A 21043-nucleotide genomic window follows, 5' to 3' on the forward strand; every position below is an offset into this window, starting at 1 on the left:
TCATCTTGCATAACTGAAATTTTACACCCATTCTAATACAGTAAGTATTTACAGATATGTTCTACATAAACTAAAGCTCTTTGGGGCCTGTCATAATTTTTAGAATGTAAAGGTGTCTTGAGACCAAAAAGTTTGAGAACTACAATTCTAGTTATTCTTGAAAATAACATAGAGTTAATATAATAGATAATCAGATAGTGACAAAGGTCATGAAAAAAATACAGCAGGAAAAGGAAATAGATTAATTGGGCTATCAGTAAAGATTACTATCTACAACCTGTGCTCTGGTTAAACTGAATCACCTAAACTGCTTTGAGTACAATCCATGCTCTTCTACTTTTGGACCTTTGTAAGGACATTCTTTCTATCTATTTTGTCTTTCTTCCTATTTTCATCTATCAAAATTCTATTTTTATTTGAGGGCTGATCTTAAATGTTACCTAAGTCATGATTCCTCCCCTCATTCTCTTCTAACGGAAATGATTTACCTTTTTTTTTTTTTTTAAATTGTTCCTATGCTCAATGATAATATTTTGATATAATAACACTTACAATTTTATGCTTTGTACAAATTTATAGTTATGGTATAACACCACTCAGATCTTTCTCCAGTTTACAAAAGTTTTTAAAGTTTGGGACTGTTTCTTATTTACCTTGACTGCAAACCTTCTCTGCATCAATGAGGCTTAGGTTCGGCAATAATAGGAAACCTCAAAATAATAATGATTTCATCAAGGTAGAAGTGTGTTGTTTCTCATGTAAGTCAGAAGGTCCACAGTCCAGGGCTGGAGTAGTGACTCATGCTCCTAGTCTTCAGGGCTGCAGGCTCCTTGCAGCTCACTGCTTCTCCACCCGAGTGTGGTCCTCAGCCTCTAGATGGCAGCATCTTTATATCAGGAGGAAGAAAAGAGAGAGACAAAGGGAACCAAAAATATGCATCCACTTTCTCTCTTACGGAAGGTTCTTGGAAGCTGCTTAGGTGATATTTAAGATCGGCTCTGGTAGACCTTAGTCACATGTGCATACTTAACTGCAGGGGACGCTGGGAAACGTCTTAATTTTTCGTGGTCCTGTGCTCAGCTGCGAACAAAGGGGAGAACAGATTCTGAGGGCTAACTTTCAGTCTGTAATACTCTTCAAAGCGTCTACCATAGGCACTAATTCCAGGTAAAGACTTCAACTTAACTTTTAGCAGGCAAGTAATACTGAGCTTCAATCTCAGAATTATTTGTTGGGTAATGAATACAGGGAGACTTTTATCACAATTTGCTTGTTTTCTTGACAGGAAGTATTAGGAACGATTAAAGAACTCTATAATCTATCTTTTCAACTTAATTATTGCAAAGTTCACTAGTCGATCAATTGCTACTGTTGAATCAGGAAGCCTTTTTTATTAGACTTCCCAGCTTGTTGTTTTCAACATTTCACTTTCTTTTGCTTCCCCTTTTCAATAGTGAGAAAAACTTCACTCAACCCTTTCTTGCCAAAAGTGTCCCCAAGCTTCCTTGTGTCATGTGATACCCCTGTCCTCTGGTCTGTCACCGAGAAAATTCTCTCTCAGAAGAAACCCCTGATGGCTTGCTCAACTTATTAGGTTAGTCTGCACATTTGTTCCACATAAAAGCAGATAAAAGAACATATGTAATTTCAAGGCACTAAAAATATTGGGGCATTGAATCTATTCTGTGTGTTCCAATTTCTTCTCACTGCATGAAGATCTTAGTAAATGTTAGCTCTTGCCTTTAAGTTTTGGGTCTGAATCTTTATTTTCACAGAATGTTTCACTGGGATCTACAGAAGCATCTTCTGACCCACCTCTGCCCTCTTCACACTGTTTCACACATACCTACCTCTGGTTCTTAGAGCTTTCAGGAGACACTCCTCTACAAAGTCTGGGGTTTCAGACACTCAAATTTATATTTAAAATAGTCCATCCTAAAACTTGCAGTTTGCAGGATGTTGGAATTATTCCAGAGGTCAATCCTCTGAAAAAGGGATAACTTATTAGTAATGGTATTTACTGTGTTTGTTGTTATTTAAATTTTTCATTTTTATATGTCTTATTTCCTTTGGACCATATACTTCTTGAGGACTTTATTTCAGGAGGAAGATATCACTGTGTCTGAAACATTTATTAAGTGAAGCAAAGTTGCCAGTAGCTGACATAAATTAAGACAGTGATGATGACATGGCATGAAATTTTCACAAAAGAAATGAATACTATTTCGGACTGCATTCATTATTTATTCATTCATCTCGCAAATATCTACCACATGCCTAGCACTGTGGTAGATATTAAAAAACAGTGGTGAGCAATATTGGTCTAGTTCCTGTCCTTATGGTATGTACAGCTGAGAAGACAAAGACAGACAAAGAAGTAATAGCTGTAAAATATGATCACTTCTTGTTGAGGGAGCGCAGATTGCTATGGGAGTACTCAAAGGGGCATTTAATCTAGTTACAGTTTTTTATGGAGCAAATTCATATTACAATAATTTGTTTGAACCTCAGAAAGACCTCTGCAAAGAGTAGCGCAGGGATTATTCTTTTCATTTATAGATGAGGAATTTGTCTCAGAAAGATTAGCAAGATCCAAGTTCCCGTAGACCCAGACCTGGGCTTGGGACTCAGAGCCCAGTCTCTCATCACTGCACTACACAGCAGCTGGAACACCAGGGAGTGTGAGGTCTGCGGCTGTGCTGTGTCTGCTTCCCGGCTTTGTGATGCCCTCATTCCAAGCTTATAACTCCCATTGACATCGATTAATTAATTCTCAGAATCTATCAAGTTGCCTGGAAGCCATGAGGGTGCTCTGGCTAGCATGACCCTAAGTGCTCTTAATAAGGGATGGTAATCCAGTGTTTATGCTGGGGGCAACCCCAGCAGTTAGGAAAAGGGCCAGGGGATCTTTCAAGTAGATACAGCCATAAAGCCTTATTAGGAAAAGCCACCATGCAGTAGCCTAATCAGTAATCTGTTTCCCTGTCCTATTAAACAGAAGTCAGATTCTCCAAAGAGAAAACACTATTCAAATGTCCAGAGTTCATTTTGCTTTCTGTTCAGTACCAGTGAGTTGAACAGAGGAATGGACACTGTGGTCAGGCAGAAAATTTTCCCTCATCACTCTGTATACCCAGCTGCACACATTCTCTATTATTCCCGAACAACTCCTTTCTCACAAATTTCTGAACTTGTTGGAAATTTCCAAGTGATATGAGAATCTCTCAGGAAAGAGTGTGCTCTATTAATAATAGCTCTGGTCAAATTGAGGAAATGGTGATAATTATTTCCTCTATTTTCAGTATAGTAGATAGATGATGGGCCTGTAGTCAATCTGAAATGTTAACTCAACTCTTTCACTTTCTAGCTGTGTGAGTTTGGGAAAGTTTTTGGATTCTCTTGAGCCTCAGTTCCTTCAAAGGATGGTTTTGAGGATTTGAAGAAAGACATGTAATATAGCTAGTACAGTGCTTGGCACATAATATGTCCTCAATAAATGAGAAATATTTTTATAATGGTTAAAATCTTCCCCCCGCCCCCCGCCCCCTAAGAACTCAATGAAAACTCTAGCATCTCTTCTAAGCCTTTCTTTTTCTGGCAATACCAGTTCCTCTGGATCTTTACCTATATTATATATTTCTTGTTTTTTTGTAGCCCAAAGATAGGGCCTATATGATTTTTAATCCACAAGTACTCAGAAATACTAATTTACCACCTTGCTAGGGAGATAGGGTATTGGTAACAGGACTAGACATAGCAAGTGTCAATGAATTATGTAAACAATTGATGCTATGGGAGTTAAGATAAAAAAAAATATGACCATGAACTGAGATTTCTGAGGACTTGAGCAGATACCAACAATTTACACTTGGATCGACTATGTAGAGGGGCTAGTATCTGGAGTAAAACCTGTCTAGGTAAGGACGGTAGATAGGAAGATGAGAGAAAGTTTTGGGTATCGATAGGCAAAACATGGTGGCTCAATGGTAATGGAAATAGATCAGAGTCCAAACAAGTAACCAGCAAAGAGTCCAAAATAAGCATCTAGGATGTTCCAATAGGTAGGCATTATAGTATGGGGACTTTGGGGATGATAGCATTCAAATGTCAAAGCAGTCATTTACACTAGGTCCTTTACTGTCTAAATTTCTCTTACTTTGTCAAGAGACTTAACCCAGTCATTGAAGGTTTGTAGGGTTCAAAGCTGTGGTGGTGGGGTGAGATATAGACAGTGTAGATGATTCTAAAACTTAAGTGAACATGTGAATCTTAAGACAATGTTTTTCAAAGTCCCGGGACCTGTTTCAAAATCACCTGAGAATCTTGTAATAAATACAGATAACTAGAATATCTGGGGGTTACATCCTGGGGATATCCATTTTAAATAAGATACTCAGAGGATATTATGTACTAGAAAGTTAAAGAACACTGGATAATTCATATTAGATGTCAGACTTGAGAGCTAGGTCAAGGAGTCCCGAAACAGAAGGATCAGTGACTGTGAAGTTAGTTTTTCCTTATTCTGAAAGTGGTTCACGGAAGGGCTGGTTACACAGAAAAGAAACCGGGGGATAAGGCTTTTGTCTGGGCAGTAGGATTGCAAGATCTCAGTCTAGAAAGAGAGTTGGGTTTCTGGAACAAGAATCAAGGCAGAGAGAATCCTAAGGACAAGAAATGAAGCAGAGTGACTGGGGATTAGGCAAAATATAATAGAGAATTTGTAACAGGGTTGCTTATTTACTGCCTTCCCTCCTCAACTGTGTCTCCCTGAGGGCTAGGCTTGTAACTTCCTCATCGCCATTTCTTTTGCACTTAACATAGGTAGGGCCTGACATAAAACAAGGCTTTCAAATGTTTATTAAACAAACAAACAAACAAACAGTTAGATAGATAAATGCATGTTTGGACTAGTGACAAATCAAAGGGTGATTTGATGCTGAGCTCTGGATTGTGGGTAGAGTTAACTGAAGGTTTCCTAGCTCAGTTCACCCTTGGTCCTGGGAGAGAGTTTGGGGCTGCACTTGTAGTTTTGGAGTTAGATAGAGGGAGCAAGCTGGTTCACTTATGACATACACTGAACCTAGAGTTTGCACAGTTCAGGACGTATTCTGGAAGGAAGTGTGATTTGAATTTACTTTGAAGGCAAGATAGACATTAAATTCAACCCAACTCGACAAACATTAATTGGGCATCTACTCTGTGCAGTGGCTGACAACCCAGTGGTAAAATACAGTCCTTGTCCTGGAGGAGAACAAGAAATAAATGACCAAAATATTATGTGAGAGGGGATGTTGAAGGGGACATTATCTAGGGAAACTGAGAGAAGAGATAATGTTTCCCTGGGACTTAAGAAGTGATCGAGTTTGTTCCATAGTTAAGGCAGTTAAAGGCTTTCTAGGTGGAGAAAATAGCCGGAAGAAGAGCAGCAAGGCATGAAAGTGAGGGTGGCGTGGGAGGTGGTCTCGGTGGTCTGGTGGGGGAGAGCACAGGACAAATCATGGGTAGCAGGTTCTTGATCTTGTGAATCATGTTAACAGGGCAGAATTTATTCTGTAAATATTTGGATTTGTTGAAGTGTTTTAAGCAGTGAAATTATACAATTGGACTTTTTAAACATAAGTGAATTGGGACAATTGGGTAGAGGAAGGCTGGAGAAGGGAGAGAGCCCGGGTGGCATTAGGGCAGGGCAGCAAAGTGAGCAAAAGTTTAATTAAATTAATTCCTGCAGATAGTTTAATGGTAAATAATGGTTTAAGGTAAGCACCTTCTGAGTGGGCTTTCTGTCTTTGAGTAGGTTCTCCAGATCTGGAAGTGTGAATATCAATGGAGAGATTTGCCCGGCTCTGTGAGGGCATGTTTTGTTGTTTATTGTTCATTCTTTCCACACCCACAACTGGCCCTTTGCTAGCTGGCCTGCTCTGAAAAATGAAATGTAGTTCTATGACCTGGAGGAGAATTTACAGGCCCCAGAGCACAGGCTGCTCTGTGATTTTTAACGATTGAACTGCAAAAGCTCTTTTTTACTCTGAGGAATCCTTTCTCAAATCAAAGCCATTACAAATGGGGATTATCTGGCAGGTCAGAAAGACTGTTTGGAGCAGAGCCAGCAACTCGGCTTTTACTCAAACAATACTCAGCCCTGGGACCAGGACTTAAAAGCCTAATTATTGTTCTTACATGGATTCTTATGCTCGAAGTCCCAGTGTCACATTTTCTCAGCTCTGAGAAAAATTCTTGTTTTTAGGATCAATAAATGTGTTATAGAAAGTTGTGTGACTAAAACAAAATTAAAGATATTAAAATTGTATTTTTCTCCATTCTTTAATTTTTTCCTACTTACTCCTTTCCTCATAAACCCAACAGATACACTCTGCAAATAAACTGTCTTTAGAGAATAACAGAAATGACACATTATGTGGTCTGATTTTGTCCTGATTAGGCAGTATTGTCATATGAGAAGGAATGTTAGATCAGAAATAAAAACACCTGAGTTATGTTCTTTTTTCACAAATAGAAATTTATTTGTCACCATTAAAAGTCTAAATTTTATTTTTTAAATATTTATTTATTTATTTGTTTATTTAAAATGAAAAATATCTTTTATTTTATTTTTTAAAATTGTTTATTGGGATAACTTTGGTTAATACAATTATGTCATTTTCAGATGTACATTCTAATTTGACATTTATATAGTCTATTGTGTGTTTACCATCCAAAGTACAATTTCCTTCAGCTACCATATATTTGATCCCCTTTACCCACTTCACCCTCCCCCTATCCCCCTATTTATGACCTCCTTTACCCCATCTATCTCCCTCCTCCTCCCCAACCCCCTACCCTCTGGTAACCACTAGTCCATTGTCCATGTCCATGAATCTCTGTTTGTCCTGTTCATTTGTTGCTTTTAGGTTTATATCCCCCATATAAGTGATATTATGTGATTTTCAACTTTTTCTGTCTGACTTATTTTGTTTAGCATGATTATCTCAAGATCCATCCATGTTGTCACAAATGGCAATATTTCATCTCTTCTTATGGGTGAGTAATATTCTATTGTATATATGTACCACAGCTTCTTTAGCCAGTCATCTATTGTAAGACACTTAGGTTGCTTCCATGTCCTGGTCACTGTGAATAATGCTGCTAGGAATATCAGTGTGCGAATATCTTTTTGGATATGGGTTTTCAAGTCTTTGGGGTTTTATATTCATGTCCTTAATCCATTTTGAACTGATGTGTGGTGATAGACAACAGTCTAGTTTCATTCTTTTGCAGGTGGCTTTCCAGTTTTCCCAGAACCATTTATTGAAGAGGCTTTCCTTTCTCCACTGCTTTTGGCTTTTTTATCGAAAATTATTTGCCAATGTAAATATGGGTTTATTTTGGGACTCTTGATTCTGTTCCACTGGTCCGTGTGTCTGTTTTGCTGCCAATACCATGCCATTTTGATTACTGTTGCTCTGTAGTATAATTTGAAGTTGGGCAGAGCGATACCTCCAGCCTCATTCTTTTTTCTCAGTATGGTTTTCACATTTCGGGGTCTTTTGTGCTTCCATACAAATCTAATGATTTTTTTGTTCTATTTCTTTAAAAAATGCTGAGATTTTGATGGGGATTGCATTAAATCTGTATAATTAAATCTTTAGGTAATATGGTCATTTTAACTATGTTGATTCTTCCAATCCACGAACACAAAATTTCTTTGTATCTTTCATTTCTTTGTGTCTTCTTGGATTTCTTTTAATAGGGTCTTGTAGTTTTCATAACATAGATCCTTCACATGTATTGCTAAATTTATTCCTAGATAATGTATTCTTTTTTTTTTGCAATTGCAAAAGGGATTATTTTTTCTACTTCTTTTTCTGACACTTCATTATTAGAGTATAGAAACACTACGGATTTTTGAACGTTGATTTCGTATCCAGAGACTTTACTGTATTTGTTTATTGTTTCTAGTAATGTTCTTGTGGAGTCTTTAGGGTTTTCCATGTAGAGAATCATGTCATCTGCAAATAGTGATGGTTTGACTTCTTTGTTTCCTATTTGGATGCCTTTTATATCTTTCTCTTGTCTGATTGGACTCGCTAGGACCTCCAATGTTATATTGAAAAACAGTGGCAATAGTGGACAGCTTTGCCTTGTTCCTGATCTTAGAGGGAAAGTTTTTAGTTTTTTACCATTAAGTATAATGTTGGCTGAGGGTTTGTCATATATGGCCCTTATTATGTTAAGGTACTTTCCTTCTATACCGATTTTGTTAAGTGTTTTGATCATAAATGGATGCTGTATCTTGTCAAAGGCTTTTTCTGCATCTATTGATATGATCATATGATTCTTATTTTTTAATTTGTTTATGTGGTGTAGCACATTAATCAATTTGCATATACGAAACCATCTCTGTGCCCCTGGGATGAAGCCCACTTGATCGTGGTGTATAATCTTTTTAATATGTTGCTGTATTTGGTTTCCTAGTATTTTATTTAGGATTTTTGCATCTGTGTTCATGAGAGATACTGGTCTGTAGTTTTCAATTTTAGTGTTATCCTTACCAGATTTTGGTATCAGAGTAATATTGACCTCATAAAATGAGTTGGGAAGTAGTACCTGGTCTTCAATTCTTTGGAAGAGTTTGAGCAGAATAGGTATTAAATCTTTGAATATTTGATAGAATTCTCTGGTGAAGCCATCTGGTCTTGGACTTTTACTTTTTGGTAAGTTTTTGATGATTGTTTAGATTTCCATACTGCTAATTGGTCTGTTTAGATTTTCCAGATCATCTTGATTCAGTCAAGGAAGATTGTATTTCTCTAAGTACTGGTCCATTTCTTCTAGGTTATTGAATTTGGTATTATATACTTTTTCATAGCATTCTTACATGATCCTTTGTATTTCTGCGATGTCAGTCATAATTTCCCCTCTTTCATCTCTGATTTTGTTTATTTGCGTCCTTTCTTTTTTCTTTAGTGAGTCTATCCAGGGATTTGTCAATTTGTTTAACCTGATTGTTGCTTTTTTTAAGTAAATTTAAACTGGTTTTTCTGTTGTCATCTACTCAAAGATTTCTAATTTTTTTTGAGGTTTCACTAAATATACTTCTTTTTTACCCCTGAGATAAAATCTTACTTACTTCTGCATTTTTATTCCAGATGTTGTGGCACAATCAAATTTAAGGCCCATGGAGCCAGTTGAGATTAATTATGAGCCTTTATTAGCCGGCTGGCAACTGATTCTCTCCACTAGAAAATCAGCCCCGAGCTTCCAGACAAGGCAGTTTACAAAGCCTGAAACTATGTCTTGGTGGCCTTGATCAAGCAAGCAAGCAAGCAAGCAAATTACTAAAAACAGAAGATGGCTTTTAGCACAAAGATACATTGTTTCAGAGGGACTCCTAAATCTTGTAGCAAATGGGGCCTGGTAGACAGTTTTGTTATCTGTACCCCAGAGGCAATGTTGTTTTTTCTCTTGGGAACTGATGCTTGAAGATATCACTCCCTGTCTTGTCCCTGGGACTAGCTTACTGGAGAATTGTCCACTTTTACACAGCCAGCTCCTAAATTATCAGCTGCAAAATGCTGAAAACAAAAATCTTAACGAGTCAGTACCTGGCATGCAGAGGTTGCTTTATAAATGTTTGTTAACTGAATGAAAGTGAGAATAAATTTAAAAGAGGAGAGATAAGATTTACTGGGCACAAGGGGTGGTGGGGATGAAAGTGGCTATATAGAACTTTTCTTGGGGGCAGGCACATGCCAATGAGATGATCTTAAAGCTTAAACTGCTGGGCCACCACAGACAAGAACTGTCCTTTCTCTTCTCTCTTGAGATGTTGCCTGATTTTCTTTTTCTTGAAATTTAGAATTCAGGGAGAAAGAAGGACCTAAAGTCACAAAATAAATTTTGCTTTAATTCAATCAATTGAATAACTTAGCAGGTATTTTATGAGCACCTACAAAGTTTTCTAACCTCATGAGGTTTACTATTTAGCAGAAAAGACCGATCAACCAATATTTTGTAATTTGTAATAACAATGACAAAGCCGATGAGTATTATTAGATATGATAAGGAAATATAGACAGCTTTGAGAACAGAGAACCTAGACTTGGATAAGAAAAGCCTCTTTGAGGAAATGATATTTAAGTTGAGAGTTGATGAACGAGTTGGTGCCAGTCGGATGAAATGAGAAGGGAAAGTATGTTGTATGCAATGACCCATGGCTATAGGAAACTAAGGCACCTGTGAGGACCCCAGAGAAGTTCAGAATGAAGGCAATAGGTGAATGGTGAGATAAAGCCAAAGAGAGGATCTGATTTTGCAAGTCTTTATGGGGCAAGCGAAGGAGTTTGGGCTTTATTTAAAGGAGGGTTGGAGGTCAATGCAGATTTTAGGTGGAGGAGCAATACGGTCAGACTAGCATTCAACTTGGACCAGGTCTGGCACAGGGTCATGAGGCCCCCTCCCTCCAGTTCTATTCCTCTGTAGGTCTTCACTTCCCAACTGCTACCTCTTTCCTTTAAAAACACTGGGAAAAAGTGAGAAAGGCCCACTGTTTGTTCCCAGAACTGGTTATAGCACTACCTTTGAAGCATTTGTTTTTCTTGGTAAATCTAATCCTTTTTCTTAATTATGATCTGGGTTTTCAGTAGCTATGACCTGTAAATCAGTGCTGATTTTCAGCTCTTAAATCTTCAAAATGGGATCCAGCAGGGCAGGTGTGGGCTCTATAGGCCTGGCTTTCCTTTGGCAGGCAGCTGCCAATGGGGCTCAGGTTGTGGCCCCTCTTTGGGTCTTCATTTGTGTAGACAGAGCACAGTTGCACCTACTTCTCCCGGTGCAGGTATCTGTCCTCATTCCTTCTAGTGGTTCTCCCTTAGCCTCCAAGGGTATTAACAAAAGTCTTCAGTCTTCTCTTGCACCTGTTGTTTTCCAGGGTAAAGTACATTGCTTTACTTTGTTTCACTTTAAAGGGCTGAACCTTCTTTCTGGGTCTGATCTTAAACTCCTGGAGGGCAGGGGTGTCTTACTGCATCCAGAGCTTTGGCTGAATAGAAACATTAGGTAACCACCAATAGAATGTCTAAAAGGGGAAAGAGATTAAAAAGTTCTGAGTTCGGACCAAACGGATATCAGAAACACACAGAAACACCGCTTTGCTGAGAAGAGACTGGCAGCTAGGTGGAAAAATGTGAACATCCAGGTTTGACAATTTGAAGAGCACCAGATTGACTTGTAATCAGAATTACTGCACTGAACTGTACTGAGGACCCAGCTTATTGACTGATAAGGATTCACAGTTCACCAGGGAAGGCTTCCACAGGTTCTTTACTGGGCAATTCTTCCCTTGAATGTTTAATATTGTTGAAAGGTTCAAATGAGGTTCAGATATAACCCATATAAAATGCTTAGAAGAATGCCAGATATGGGTGAGCAATCAGGCACAAATTGCTACTATAAAGAGGTAACAATTATTAGGGAGAGTAGTTTGGCTCTGTGGATGGAGCTGTAATCATTCTTTTTGAAAGGCTATAATCCATTCACTTTTTTGCCGAGCTATTGATTTATGTAGTAATTGTTTGAGTGTTTAATTGTACCAGATACTAATAGAGTCAGTTGTTTAATTTTCTGAGATTCTGGTTTTCTCGAGGTATGTCATTCATTCAGAAAATACTGAATATTAATTAATGGTGTGGTCACCTGTTTTCACTTGTGGATCCAGGGCAATGGGAGATGATATCAGTGGAGTAATATATAGGTTTTTCTGCTTTAACTTGACAAATCGTTGTCCTTTCTAGCTCTGTTTATTCTCATTCATTGCTTTATATTTCTCCAGAGCACATTTTACCATGAGACATAGTGTATTTTTTATATTTTACTAATTTAGTTGGTTATTTTCTGCTTTCTGCACTAGAGTATGAGCCCTGCAAGGGAAGAGTTTTTGTCCATTTTGTTCTATGCTTCTGGCTTGGATCAGTGCCTGGAACATGTGTCCTATAATTATTTCTTGAGTGACTCTGTCCCACTTTTGAAGGTTCCATCTTATAACTCTTGCCATCTTTTCTTTAGATTCTTCCGTAGGGCTGGAGTTGTCAGGTAGATTATCCGGCTCTTTTGACTTATGTTGCCTTGTTCCATGGTGCTTTGCAGATCACACTATTGAGATATCCAGGTATCTGGAAAGAAGGCAAATGGTGTCTGGCAGTAACTCAGCAACCACCTTGAAGATTTTATTCACATGAGTGATACTCGGTTTATTCCAGAACTTATAAGAATGATTATTATCTGAGAATAATAGATGTTAAATACATGCTTACAATGTAATGTACTGAATGCCTTACCTAAATTTTCTCAGTCTTTACAACAAATCTGTGAGGTCAGTGTTAGTGTCTAAATCCTACAGTTGAAAAAATCAAAGCACAGACTGGTTAAGAAAATTGAAGGTAACAAAACTAATTAGTGTTTGAACTATTGTCTTGCTGACTACGAAGTTTATGTACTAACCATTAGGATACCCCTCCCTACAGGATGTTTAGGCTTGTTATTATGTGTTTCAGTTGTATATTTTACCAATTCTTTGCTCTTAAAGAAGTCTAATTGACTTCCTTTCATTGGTTCCTGAGACCAGAGGTTGTTTTGCCTTGTAGATATTCTTTATCATAGTGATGACAAGAGCATATTTTAAATAATAAAGGATGATATATGGAATTTTATGTTAAAGATCACTGTAATAGCTTCCAACAGTTTAATTGCTCAAATATAGATACATAAAGCTTGTTAATGCAGTTAATGCTTGTTTCAAATTGATATAAATTTCAAAAGATGTAGAATAGTGGTTCTCAAACTTTCATAGGAAGAAGTGATTGTAACAATTCAAAATTTGATCCCAAATCCCAGGGATTCTGGTCTAGCTGATGAGGGAAAACTGAGTTTTTCACAAACTTACTCTGGTGATTTTGATGTCAATAGCCCTCGATCACAGTTTAAAGAACACTAATATGGAAACATCAGGAAAAATATAGAATTGAGGAAGGCTTATATGTAGCCCTAGAAAGGGGCTAATATAATACCAACCTCAAGAGCCTTAGTGTGTCCCAAACAGGCTTTGGATTTTTATTTGCACATGAACTTGATGAGTGTCCAGAGAATATATGGTAAAGAAAATTTAGAATGTTTGTCAGCATTCAAGATAAGGAAACCATAATTCTCTAGGAAGGTGTAATGCAAGATTGCATGTGTGTTGATGCAGGACATGGAAGGAGCATACATAAAGTATAATGATACTGATGTGTAGGGAAAGATCAAGATACCTTAACTACATCCCTGGAACAGTAATTTATAATCAGCGGGAAGAGACTTTTTGAGCAAGTTATATGAACTGCCGTTATCTTGAAAATAGTCCTATTGGAAACTAAGAAGGTGAAGCTACCCTTTATGGAAAATTTATTAAAAATTGACAGAACAAGATCACATTTAGGAGTCTGATAAAGAGATGCAACAATAGCAAAAAGAAAATCCTTCCTTATAGTTATGAGAGCAACAGGATCAACCCAGGACACTGGCGCAGCTCAGCTGAGCTGGGAAGGGCAGTGGTGAAGGGAATTAAAGGTACTATGGCATCACCAGCAAGACAGGGCAGCAGCATCAGCAGGGGTTGGTGAGTAGGGAATGAGTCAGCAACTTCAGTAGGAGGAAGGCTGGGCCTCAGATCCTTAGTTATTGCTCTTGGTGGCTTAGAGCCCTGTTAAAGTCAGCATCTTAATAGTAATAACTAACACTTAGGATAGTACTGACTATTGCTAGGTCCTTATCTAAGTTCTTTGCCTTCATTATTCTGAGGTTAAATTGTCTTAGTTAACTTAGCAAGTGGCAAATGTGGAAACTGAATCTAGACGAACTTCAGAGTCAGTGTGCATAACTGCTGTACCATGTGGCTTTTCCCACATGCAGTTAGCTTTTGCTGTTTCAGATGTACAGGTTATGTTGATATGACCCTGATCAGCTGCTTTTCAAGCACATGCCATTATTAATTGGTAGGGTAAGAGGAGCAGATTACTACAGGCTTCTACTAATGACTAAGAAAACTCCCTTGCCAGGCCCATAGAAGTTATTAAAGACATGTTTACTTGAATGAAGAATGAAAGAATCATGCTTATAATGGTTTGAGGACATCATCTTTGAGTACTGTGCACTTGAACAACTCATTATATTGACAAAATCCAGACATTGTTTATGGTCATAAACTGAACTGCTTAATGTAGGCTGGTAAAATGAAGCATTTCATATCACAGCCAGGAAAATGATGTTTCTTTGAAATGAAACAATGTTTTATTGAAGAACAAAAAAAGTCCAGACCCCTCATATTCTACTCTTCAGCTCAGCCAGGGTCTGATTTAAAAAGAAGTCCAACGTTCTGATTGATTTGTTTTAATTTAGTACATTAACAGCTCATGATAAGCCACTTACAGGATGCTTCTGCTCTTGAAGAACTAATGTTCCATTGAGGTGGGGGAAAAAAGCTATTTACTCACTTTCCCTGATTGCTAGAGCTTCCCGATACTGGCTGCTTTTCTTTCTTCTAAAGAAAACAAGAAGGAGCTGAGGCTTGGGAAAATGGGGTGGGAAAGTGGGCTGCTTTCTGAAAGTTAAGCTAACATCTCAGAAATCAGGGAACAGTTGCCTGAATGATGGTCATGGCAGTGCAGATCCATGCAGCCTTAGCTAGCCCTCTCCTGCCTCTGGCAGTTCTCTCACCCACACTGAAGCAACTTCCATCTCTCTCCCTTTTTGGGCCACAACTCTCCCTTTTTGTACTGGGCTCCACAGGGAAGACAGCTGCAGTGTGTCTATTTGAAAGACAGGAAAACAACATAGTTAAGTAAGAGAGACTTAGATTGCGACAGGACAATGATTGGAGTAATTGCAGTTCTTAAGTGTAGAACATTGATCTAGGTGTAAAAATCAGGAGGATTAAAGAAAGTGTTTTCTGTCATCAAAATCGTTTTTTTAAAAAGATGTCATAAAACACGAATGAATTTGTAGCAAGATAAATAATTGTGTTCTGGCTTCATCAACAGAATGAAGTGTTAAGTCCCTACAATGTTGGTTACTGTTTCAGGGGCACACGGATTTCCAAGAGGTTTCTTGCCACTTTGGCCTTCAATTGACCTTGCTATTTCCACTGAGGGGTATCTGTCTCCACCACAGCCCTGAGTCTAAGCAAAAGCCTGTGGATCCACCAACTGATGTTCTGGCTGTTCTTGAGAGTGGGATGGGCGGGCGGAGGGGAGGGCATTGGGAAGATTCTCATGAACATTTCATTTGTTGGAACAACTCTAATTTGAATGTGGCTTCTAATCATGAAAAGAGGATTGCTTTATGTCAGCGCTGAGCTGATCAAGAGAGGAAGGCTTCGGTGGTGAGATGCCCAGTTGAAAGAATGCACGAGGAGCTGACATGAGAATGAAACGTCAGGTACCAACTTTATTGTGGGGAGTGTGCGCTTCTGCACATGGGCTTTATATATGTCAGAGAACAATAGTGGCATTCTAGCCCACAAACAATAAACCGAGTCATACTTTCATAAGTCAGGCACAGGAACCTTACTACATTAATGTAACATTTTAAATCCAGAGTCCTATCCTAGCTGCGAGCCTGGATCATAGCTAGACCTGGGACTAACACTTTAAAAGGTTAGGAGAATGAGTATGTGAGTGTGGTTGGAGCATAAAGTCATGTGCATAGGTGGCATTGCTGCTTTTATTATTTTCACCCTGAAGTTTGAAAATAGGAACTATTTATCAGGATTTGCTGATTCATGTGGCTGATGATATCTGGTAATCCTGCAATAATGGGAAGAGCGTTTTAAGTGTGGTGACTCAGCCTTTTTCTTTTTCAGATGTTCTTTCTCTTTACACTTTGATTTTGAAAAGTCTGGCAAGGAATTTGTTGAGAGAAAAACCAATCTTAACAGGCTCTCCTGTGTGTTCAGCTGATACCATATTGTAAGTAATTCTATTAGTGATTCTAAGCTTCTAATGAGGCAGTGGAGAAAAGAAGAAATAAATCCCCAACTAGTGAGGCCTTGTTACACAGTGTAACAGAAAATAGCCAGGGGCTCAAATAGTAGCTGCTGCTTTTTTATTTCAGGAAACTTCACACAATAATACTAATTCAAAAGAAAGTCTCTTTCAGAACAGGAAGTAAAAAATATAGCTGGAACTATTTCCTATCTACCTGAAGATAGGTAAGGTGTATCAGTGAAGGTATCTAACTGGAATCCTACTATCTCCATCTTGTTTTGTCTTTGTCGAGGTAAACTGAGCAACTTGCTGTTCCCTGAACATAAAATTTTCTCTGTGCCTTTGTGATTGCTAGTTTTCTTCACCTAGCCCCGAGCACTCTTGTTTGGAGGGTCTTACTTGGTGGTCAGCTGGTTTAGTATCAGATGCTTCAATCCTCTCTGAACATCTCTGCTAAACAATTGTCTTTGTTTAAATATTTCTAGTGGTAGGAATCCATCACCTCTTAAGGTAACAGTATTCATTCAATTCATTCGATAAACATTTTTGCTTCATACTATGTGCTGTGTATATAGTCTTATCTTTCAGGCTTAAAACAGTAAGGAGGTACATGTATGAATGAGCAATTTTGGTATAACACGATACCTGTTTCTTTAGAGATATTCAAAATGCTATGAGAGCACGAACAAGTGATCACCCAGTTCTGTCTTGAGAAGTCAGAAAAATCTTCCCAAAGAGACCATTCATAATTTCATACTTGGAGGATGAATAGGTCTTCAGGCAAATAAGAATGAAATCGGTAGGACATGCCAGAGGAAAGGAACTAGACAGGCAAATGCAAAGGTGTTTAAGAGAACTTGGTGTGTTTGGGTGATGACAATTAGGTATGACTGGTGAGTCTGAGAGAGTGACAGATGAGTTTTTCTTCATAGATGTTCAAAATCTATCAGCACTGTACCTATACGAAATGAACCTAAATGTATATTGCATCTGAAGACATTTGTATAATCCCCTCTGTTATTTTTTTTTTTTTTAAAAGAGGCTACCCTTTAATGACTTCTTAGCAGAAAAGCATATTCCCTATTTAAGAGATGAGGAAACATAAGTATAGAGAAGTGTTAAGGACACACAGCAAAAGGTAGAATCAGGATTCCAACCCAGGAAGTCTGATTCCAGAGCCTGGACATGAAGCCTCTGTGCCACTCTGTTGTACACTTTCACACGGATTTAAGTGCCTGTGTTATTGTGGTGGTTACCTTCAGGTCACTCTATAGCTTGTCAGTATTCATTTTGTACGAGAATGTCTAGACCTGATAATGTCATAGAATTAAAGAAGTTTTTTGGCCAGTGAAGTTTAGAGTAAGACTAGTGTCTCTATTGTTTCATAGACCATTCTCATAATGATGGAAACAGAGACCACATGGCCTTTATGTAGTCACGTCTTAGAGGTAAGTAATGATCAATATATAGTGAACCAGTGTCACTAAGCCAACTATTATTCTTTATTTGCCTGCTTAAATTCTTTCAGGTCACAGTTTAAATATCATTTTTTGACCTTCTAAACTGCTGTATGCTCTCAGAGTACCTCCTGTTTTCCCCAGCATAATGCTTGTCACAGTTTGTGGTAGATGTTTAATACGAATAGCCCCTACGTTCCTCGATAGATTTTTTAAGCTCTATGAGGATAGAAGCCTTGTCTTGATTGCCGTGGAGTCCTCTTTACTTAACATCTGGTAAGGGTTCAATCTGTATTTGTGTGAATAAATTGTTTTTCCAGTATGCTATTATTTGTATGCTATTATTTCTACCCCTCTTTGACCCTAAGGGTCACTACTATCTTGATTTCTGGCAACACTGATTAGTTTTGCCTATTTTGGACTTCATATAAGGGGAATTAAACAGCATTTACTCTTTTGTATTTGTCTTCTTTTGTTCGCCATATCTGTACAGCAGTCTCCTCTTATCTGCAATTTTATTTTCTGCGGTTTCAGTTACCCATGGTCAACCATGCTCCAAAAAATTCCAAAAATAAGCAATTCATAAATTTTAATCTGTGCGACATTCTGAGTTAGCATAATGAAATCTCTAGCTGTCCTACTCCATCCTGCCCAGGACTTAAGTCATCCTTTTGTCCAGCGTATTCACTTCATCTTATTACATAGCATTGTATCATCTCGTACCATCACAAGAAGGGTGAATACAGTAATATATTTTGAGAGAGAGAGACCACATTCACATAACTTTAATTATATTGTTATAATTGTTCAATTTTATTATTAATTGTTAATCTCTTACTGTGGTTAATTTATATATTAAACATTATCATAGGTATGTATGTATAGGGTTTGGTACTATCTGATTTTAGGCATCCACTGGGGGTCTTAGAAGGTATCCCCCATGGACTACTATATACTGTTTTCAATTGATGTTACTTCCCACCAGAATTCTAGAATGGCCCCAAGATTCTCTGCCCCCTCCTGTGGTACACACGTTCTGCCTAATCCCCCAGCCTGGGAGTTTGATGGATTTTAGTGCCATGACTAGGTTATATTTTATGATGCAGTTGACTTTAGAAGTGGAGGTTGTCCAGGTAGGCCCTTTAAAAATAGAATGTCTTCTGTGGTTGGCAGTAAGTACCTAGAAAATGGGGACTCAAGTCCTACTATTTCAAAAACTTGAATTCTACCTAAAATGAAAATGATCTTGGAAGTAGATATTTTCCCAAAGTCTCAGATGAAGTGGTTGACGTCTTGATTTCAGCCTTGTAATATTGGGAGTAGAGAACCTGGTGATGCCATGCTGGACTTCTAATCTATACAATTGTGTGCTAATAGGTGATATTTTTTAAAGCTACTAAGTTTGCGGTAATTTGTTACTCAGCAATAGAAAAGTAATACAGTCACCCAACTCTTTTCTAGTGTGTAGGTAGTAATCTCATAAAACAAATTACCTCATATAAACATTTGTAGCTCTTTTATTACAGAGATCTTATCAAGAAGTTATGTTGCTTAAAACTAAAACTATTATAGATGATTTCCTGAAATTGCTTTCTAGATGAGTTTTTGACTATACTAGTTTTATCAGATTTTGAGATCATAGTACTGTGGTTTTTTTCATTTAGGATATTGGCTTAAGTGATTGTCAAAAGCTCTGCATTTACCTGGCAGTCTATAAATGCTGAATTCTAGGTACTCATTAGTGAGTTTGAAACCTGGTTTTGTAGATTATTAGTTGTGTGCATCGACAAGTTACTTAACTCACTTCTAACCCTCAAGTTCTTCATCTGTAAAATAGGCATAAAAATAGTGCCTACCTGGTGGGCTGTCTCTGTGGCTTAGAAATGGATATATAAAGTGGTACTCTACTTTCTTCACACTCCTTCATTTATCCTCACTCCTTTATCCCGTTCTTTTTAAAAATGTGGTTTTATAAAAATAAACAAAGGAAAAGAAATGGTAAGAAAAGCCTTTTGGGTTTCATCATTAGATTCTTTCGTATAGTCACTTGCGTATAAAGGACACTTGATACCATTAGGAACACAAAAAAATGTTTCCTGCTTTAAAAGGAGACAGAATGGATTCACATATACCATTTTCAAATTTTTGTGTTTCCCCAGCATTCTCTTTTTCTGGTGAGAAGGGTGTGGTTTCTTTAGGAAGTAAGATTGCTATAATGCATTTTATAAGACCAGTGAAGTAATCTTTCCACTGTGAGCTATCTTTGGGAGGGGAATTGGAATAGGAGGGAGGAATATGCATTTTTTCAAGGTAGTGGCATGTGAGTGACAGACCCTTCTGCTTGTGGTGTACAAAAATACTTCTGTAACAGATCATATAAACACAGCATTCATGACTAAGTGTTTCGTAGAATGGAAAAATCAATGACTAGTCTAGGAAAGAAACTGTCATCATGGACAATTACCATGGCTGGCAGCAGTGGCACAGAAGGACCGATGTAGGGATTTTTGAAGATGCTCAAATTATTAAAAAAACCTTAAAAAGTCAGTTTTAATTTTTCTAATTGTTTTTCAGAACACATAGATGAAAGACATAGCCTTGTGTAGTTGAATTTGGCCACTGTTGTACAAAATTTTACAAAGTCTGGGAGATCACTTTTTCCCCCCATACAAACCAGTGAAATTCTAAACTTCACTTGGGAATTGTGTTTGAATTCTGAGTACAGATGTGTGTGTATTTCTTAATTTTGCATCAAGCAGATGTTTACTTAGGAAAGAAAAATCACTCTAGATGCTTCTTGGACTTTCACCCCAAAATTTTCACAAGATCATTGTCTCTGTATTGTGAAACAGAGCAGCTGCTGTTATCTTTTACGCTCGGAAAATTCTTCTAATTTTATTTTCAAGTGAAGGTTCCTACAGGGGTGAGATGATTTTGTTTTAGTGTAGACTCCCTTCTCTCTATGAGCTAAGGCTAGGATAGAGAGAATAGAAATAGAAGTAGGATAGGTGAGATTGCTGATACGGGTTACTTTCTTGGTAAAATGGAGATGAGAATGGAAGAAGTGAAATATTTTACTTTACAGTGGACCTGTTTTCCAGTATCTGATGACCACCAATTTTATAACAGATCTAATCCACAATAAATGAGACACAATTATACTCTATTGTGTGGAGCTTTCTAAACTCTAGTTATAATCAAGTAAATGGGACACTCTATAACCAGTCTTAAAATATATGACTCAATATAATACAGGATTAAAGTATAGTTTACAGATATTTTTTATCTTTCTAATTCCTCTTTTCCTCTTTTTGCATCAAGTTAGAATGAGAGAAAAGATCTTTATCTCAAATGTCTTACAGTGAGACTCAAAACATTTTTGAGAAAGGTTTTTATAAAGATTTGGAACAACTTAAGTGATTTTTGGGAAATTGACCCAGGGATACTTGTTTCTGTGCTCCTCTTTCTCTTCTGTAAATTTTCCTGTAACAATTTCTTAGGCTTTCTGATATAAAGTTGACTAGATGGTGTATCTGTATGCCATCTGCTCTAAGCATTTTATGAGGTAACATA

General features: G+C 37.6%; 1 long non-coding RNA gene across 1 annotated transcript in view; it reads left to right on the forward strand.

The window, feature by feature from the left end:
- The first annotated feature begins 710 nt into the window (after positions 1 to 710).
- LOC118613373 overlaps positions 711 to 21043 on the forward strand; it is a 63527-nt gene continuing 43194 nt past the window's right edge. The window contains exon 1 of the long non-coding RNA XR_004955440.1: positions 711 to 1167. This is a non-coding gene — a long non-coding RNA (uncharacterized LOC118613373). The remainder of the gene's footprint in view (positions 1168 to 21043) is intronic.

The sequence above is a fragment of the Rousettus aegyptiacus genome, unplaced genomic scaffold, assembly GCF_014176215.1.
Source record: "Rousettus aegyptiacus isolate mRouAeg1 unplaced genomic scaffold, mRouAeg1.p scaffold_m13_p_1, whole genome shotgun sequence".
Classification (NCBI taxonomy): domain Eukaryota; kingdom Metazoa; phylum Chordata; class Mammalia; order Chiroptera; family Pteropodidae; genus Rousettus; species Rousettus aegyptiacus.